Genomic DNA, 6,307 nt, shown 5'->3' with positions numbered 1-6,307 from the left:
TTGATGGGCACAACACGAAATTTCATCACCACTGGACTATCTCACCTCTTTCTATCCGTCTGCCTCAACTTGGAGACGTGTCACATTGTCATTATAGGCACAAAAAGATGACACATGTATAGGTCTTTTTATATCTTACAGAGCACTGCGTTGTTAGAGTTAACACCCTCCTCCCTTGTCACACTTCATTTGATGCTTAACATCTTTCTCTCTATTTTCATGTATTCCCTTCCTATTCCTTATCAACTTGTCCTGCTCCTTCTTTTTGTCCACCACTCCCCCAGCTCCCCACATACTACCGTAATGTATCTATATCACAGATTTACCATCGGTATGTGTATCTGGTTCAGCATACGATAATTTCACCTCTTATGCCATTTTAATATTTCTACTATTTCCTTCATCCACATATTTGTGGAACGCACGTCGCTGTACTGAACCTCACAGCCATTACCATCCGGTCTGTGCCGTGCTACGACATTTCCCGTATCTTCACTTCAACCTCTAGCTGACATGCACATCACTGTGCTTTAATGCAGAGCAATCCACATCCGGTTTGCAGGGAGAACACACACCGCAGCGCTGTATTACACAGCCAGTGCCCCCCTTGTGGATTTGAGCTGCGACACGTCACATCCGGCCAGGACACCCCGCCCCTGGCTCTCTTTACTTCCGCCCCACACCATACAAGACACAGTGCGCCCGGTACTCCTCAGACAAACGGTGGATACCGAGTCTGGAGGAACTCCTCACACACGCACAGCTACTAAAGGTAATTCTATGCCACTGCTTGCATGGTTGGGACATGTACTGACAGTATCAGCTTGCGCTCTAATATGTATGCTTTTTGCAGCCCTTGGACACCCTGTGTTTACGGGTGCTTCCGGCGCCATTTCTACTACTACTATAGTCAAGGTATTGTTTTTTCAAGTGCGTCCTACTTCCTACCCAGGTAACTCATTCCTCTAATATCCTGTTTGTTCTGATATTTAGTTTTCTGACATCGTATATTTGTCCTCTCATTCTTCACAGTCATTCTATATACCCTCTTATAATTTTCCCTGACTTGTAGTACGGCGGCCTTTAATTGTAAGTATTTTACACCCACTTTCCCATCTCTTATCCACGGTCACATTTAGCCTTACTCTCTCTTGTGTGTCTATAGGCACAACACGTGTACCATTTGCATATGATAGTGGTTGTTGTTCAAACCAGGCACAGCACGGTACATTAATATTCCTCAATATTCCTCTCTATTCATGCTCACTATTGTTATCGGCCTTGGTAGTCCTTCACCTCAAACCTATCTGGCAAGGATATTAGTTTTGGTTTTACTGCTACTTCATAGTTTCATCATATTCAATGGCGGATAGTATACAATTTTTTGTACATTTTATGTATATACTTTGTTTATTTTTCTTTCTGTTATTCTTATATATTTTGTATGATTGACTTTGTCAAATTCACTGTCATTCTCATTGTGTTATTGTAGTGACTGATGAAAGTCCACTAGGACTGAAACGTTTCTGGTGCTATAAAAATAAATTCACGTATTCATACTTAAGTTGAGTGCAAGACTTTTTCATAAGTCCCTATTAATGGGGCATCTATATATGTATTTCATTAATGAGATGATGGTATTGAATATATAGAATTGGTGGTATGCTGGTCCATTCCCACGCATGCGGATTAACTCTCCAGCTGTTGACTGCACGATCGGTACCTTTTTTCGTGCAGTGACAGCATTGCACAATGTTATACTTTCATTTTAGTTATACGGCGCGTGCGCGACTTTTCGCGCTTGCGCATATGCGGCACCTGATGATTGTTTTTTACTATCTTGGTCATGTAAGTTCTAGGCATGCGCGTATCCTCCGCGCCGGCGCATTACGAACATGGTATTTGCTCCATGCAGGAGATGTCATATGACGCGCTACGGCCTCAGGGCAACAACCGCAAGTAATTGAAGTGTTATCGTACGCCGTACAATCAGGTGATTTCATCTAGGGTAATGAATGGTCTACAAAACGCACAGTTCCTGGCACATTCCCGTAAGCACCATATCTATAGGGGACCGGCCCGGTGGTGTTGCGGAGCATATTGCTTAAATTCACCGTTATTGGATTAAGCTAAGTAACCCTTTTCGATAATTATTTCACTCCTGATGAACCTCCTGGAATTTGAGGAGGGGAAACGCGTTGAGTAAGAAGGGAAAGCATTGTGGTTTATTAAGGAATGCATCGGTTTATGACTTGGTGTTGTTACATGTTAGATAAGGGAAAAAAAAGGGGGAGTTATTTCTGAATTATTCAGTGATGATATAACCACTATATTGTTCTCTGATATTGGTTTAATTGAGGAGATAGTGTCTTTATTTATTGGTTCTTTGTATCTGTCCTCATGTATATATCCATCTAGAAATTATGTGGTACGTGGAGTATGAATGACTATCATATTAAGGGATTCTTACATATGTGAATATAGTACCCTTAAGGACACCCCTGGTGTATGGTAACAACTGAGAGTTATATTCTTCCAGACACCTTAAAAAGCACTGTAAGCACCTTAACCTACCTTCCATATTTCATTTGTATAGAGAGGGCCATATTAGTGGACAGTCGTCGTGGAGCGGGGGCGCCATTTGCGCTTATTATAAGGGTGCCAACCTCCGCTGACAGGAAGGAATATATATAATCAATAAGATAGATTTGCCAATTCACCCAGGTTGACTCATTATCATCTTAGAGGGGCACCGTGTGTTTGATTCATCCTTCTTTCCCCATCCTTGCAGGGCCCATTAGGGTTAGCAGGGGGAGTCGACGAGGAGCAGGGGCGCGATTGCGCAGTTTAATAGGGTGCCAACCTCCGCTGTTAGGTAAGGTGTTTTAGTGTAGTATAGGGCCTGGCACCACCCTGGCCTTTCCTGTAGTATGCTGCTATTGTGGTGATGGTTTAAGTAGTGCATTTTTGTGGTTGTTTTATTTAAATTATATGAATAAAGGTAAATTTTAATTTTTGGGGGGATCCTTTCTGTGAGCTTGAATATATCCCCAAGGATACTATTTTTTCTCTGTGAATTACAGTTGGTCTCCAGTAGCTGAAGGACGTCTGTAGCAGACGTGGGGATTGAGCAGCCACGAGGGAGCTGCTACCCCTGGAAAGAGAAGCAGAGGGAAAGTTGAATCATGGAGGAGTTTAGAGGAAAGAAGCACAGAGGAGGAAAGGGCTCAGTAGGGGAACAGTGGAAGGACTCCCTCAGAGTCAGAGCGCAGAAGCCAGGTATCGGGAGCCTAAAGTCGTGTTGCTCTCCAGGATGCGCGACAGAACCGGAGAGCACTGAACTATATGTTATTTGCTCGCATTACGTCTGGGGTGAAGCAGTAATTGCGAGAGCCGGTCATCTAAGAGATCCTATAAACAGGCTCAAACTGCCTATCGTACAGACAGCTGTCTTAGGACAGTAGAGAGGGGACTTTCACTGAGCTTCAAGCAGCAGGAACCTAACTACCTAAACGGCACTAGCAGGAAAAGCTTACAGACCTCACCTGTTAAAGGGATCTCTTATTGCCTCCAAGTCAGCCGGACCACAGCTACCGTGCACCTGGTACCCTGGACTGAGGACTACTACTGCCAAGAGTAAACCAAGTAAAGACTTGCAAACCTGTGTCATTATTTACCATACCATCCACCACACCATTGGTGCCCTACACCTGGGAAGCCCTGGGGACCCTATTTCACCGTCGGAAGCATTACCATCTAGCTGCATACCATCACCCCAGAGGACCCCTTTAATGCAGTGTCAGTTACCCTGACCAAACACCACAGGTGGCGTCACAAACATAGACATTATAAATCCCTTCCCCTTCAATTGGACCCCCAGGGCCACGGACTGGGTCGCAGCCACCATGACATCCCCTTTAAGTCGACCGGACCTGGTACTGAGTACCCCGCTGCCCAGTACGGGGCGCTCCAAAAACTTGGCGTCACAAACAGGATGGACCGACCCGAAAAATTGGATCACGTGCGCCTTAGAGATTGTTATTTGCTGTGTGATTATTGAACTGTAAAATTGTGCCAATAACGCCACCTTTATAGCACCATGTGGCATGCAGGAGGAAATAAGCGCGTTGTCGTGGGTGGCACCTGGAGGAACGGCACGAAAACTAGGGTCGCCCCTCATCAATACTACTATGTCCGTTAAATATGCCCATCAACTAGAGAAGTCTGCCTCCTGATCTGGGATGGTGGGCAGAGAAAAGGAACTGCCCACGAAGACGGGCGTGGTACTGTGAAACCACGGGAAGCAACGCCGAGGAGACAGAACCAGTAGTCAAGATGGTGGAGGGAGGTGAGCGGACCCCGGAGCGTGGGATGGAGCAGGAGGTCACTCCCAGCTGGGACCTGCAAGAACTGCACCCATTGCCGACGATGAACCCGGACCTCCTGTGGAAAGAAGTGGAGGAACTGACCCGTCAACTTACGCGGATACAGCAGGAAACTATGGCCGGGTAAAGAGAGGCCTTGATCGGAAGTCTTGCCGGATGACCGCTAACTACCCTGACCGCTCTGGAGCCGAAGAGGAGTTCCGGAGGCCGAGGTAAGGGGCACGACCCTGACACCCCCGATGGCAAAGGTCCCGACCTACTTCTCTGACTCACCTCCACCGCAGTACGCACCCGACCAGGGGTAACAGGCCCTCGAGGACATGCCACCAGACCTTGAGAGCCTCCCAGCCGCCAGTTCCACGTCAACTGCGAGCCCTGACGACACCTTGCTATGCCCTTTCCCGATCCCGCCGACACCACTGGGCGGATGGACATGTCTCCGGATACCACGGAACACCAATGAACTGAGACAGCTGACAGTGCCACTGATTCCCGTTAGTGGGCCTTAGGCTAGTTCCCTGGAGCCTATTCCCTTTGCAGAGGGACCCGCGGAGGAGGACATGATAGCGCTCCAGGGTGAAATCCCCATAATCACCTGGCAGGAACACTGCAGGTGCCGGGAGGAGAGGGAACAACAGGAATCTCTAGATTGTGCAACAGCATTTGAGGAGAAAAACCTAGCGGGTAAGGCTTGCATGCGACAGATCCCACGGTCAGAGAGAGGACCACTACGGCTGGGGGAAGTTGTAGTCTTCAACAAACAGCGTGGTTGGGGCTTTATAAAGGAAACTGGCATGATAATGAGATTTTCGTCAATCGCAGGGATGTGGAGTCACACCTAATTGAGGGACACCCTGACAGGGACATGAACATTGGTGACCGTGTGACCTACACCCGTCACATTGGAGAAAAAGGATGGTATCGGTATGCACTAGACTGCAAAAAGCGTGTACCACCCTCAGCCCCTGTTAAAGTCACAGCCCAGGCCAATGCCCAAATGTGATCACATCACACAGACTCCACCAGTGGAATGGTATGACCCACTGCTTTCCTGTCCAGGAAGTGGCCAAACTTCTCAGTTACCCTGGAAAAGGAAATAAACTGATTTTTCAAAGTTTGATTATGACTACAGAAAGTTCAACTTTTATTGTTCCAGTTGGAATGTTCCGTTAAACCTGATCAGGTTCCAGTTATTTGTTTAAAGGACAGCTGAATCATGAACAGTGAATGGTTCACAAACTGTATTGTAAATAGTTGGCGCCTCCTTATGTGCTTTCTACTGGTTTTATGTGGAACCAATAAAGGAACGGTTCTAAAGTTGCCTTTAATTGTTTACATTGAGACCTGAAGCAAAACCCGTTGGCACAGCAGAATCTTGGGTCTGGATACGCCTTGTAGCCCGCCCAAGCCCTATGTTGAGGGTTGATAACGGGTCCCTCGCATCATTGCAGCTGTTCAAGAATGTGATTGTTGGACTTGAATATGGATTTAACCCCTTCATGACCCAGCCTATTTTGACCTTAATGACCTGGCCGTTTTTTGCAATTCTGATCAGTGTCCCTTTATGAGATAATAACTCAGGAACGCTTCAACGGATCCTAGCGGTTCTGAGACATATTTTCATGACATATTGGGCTTCATGTTAGTGGTAAATTTAGGTCGATAATTTTTGCATTTATTTGTGAAAAAAATGGAAATTTGGCTAAAATTTGGAAAATTTCGCAATTTTCAAATTTTGAATTTATATTCTGTTAAATGAGAGAGTTATGTGACACAAAATAGTTAATAAATAACATTACCCACATGTCTACTTTACATTAGCACAATTTAGGAAACAGAATTTATTTGCTAGGAAGTTATAAGGGTTAAAATTTGACCAGCGATTTCTCATTTTTACAATGAAATTTACAAAACCATTTTTT

General features: G+C 45.7%; 1 long non-coding RNA gene across 3 annotated transcripts in view; it reads left to right on the top strand.

Annotated features, from left to right (window-relative positions):
* The first annotated feature begins 665 nt into the window (after positions 1 to 665).
* Positions 666 to 6,307, top strand: part of LOC143815878 (uncharacterized) — a 216,821-nt gene continuing 211,179 nt past the window's right edge. For 2 of the 3 annotated variants that reach the window (XR_013223834.1, XR_013223836.1), the window contains exons 1-2: positions 683 to 772; positions 854 to 915. This is a non-coding gene — a long non-coding RNA (uncharacterized LOC143815878). Of the gene's footprint in view, positions 773 to 853; positions 916 to 6,307 lie in introns of all 3 variants that reach the window. The other variant, XR_013223835.1, reaches the window with a different exon arrangement.

Source organism: Ranitomeya variabilis, chromosome 3, assembly GCF_051348905.1.
Source record: "Ranitomeya variabilis isolate aRanVar5 chromosome 3, aRanVar5.hap1, whole genome shotgun sequence".
In the NCBI taxonomy this organism is placed as follows: domain Eukaryota; kingdom Metazoa; phylum Chordata; class Amphibia; order Anura; family Dendrobatidae; genus Ranitomeya; species Ranitomeya variabilis.
The sequence above is the reverse complement of the archived record's forward strand: the minus strand, read 5'-3'. Positions and strand labels throughout refer to the sequence as shown.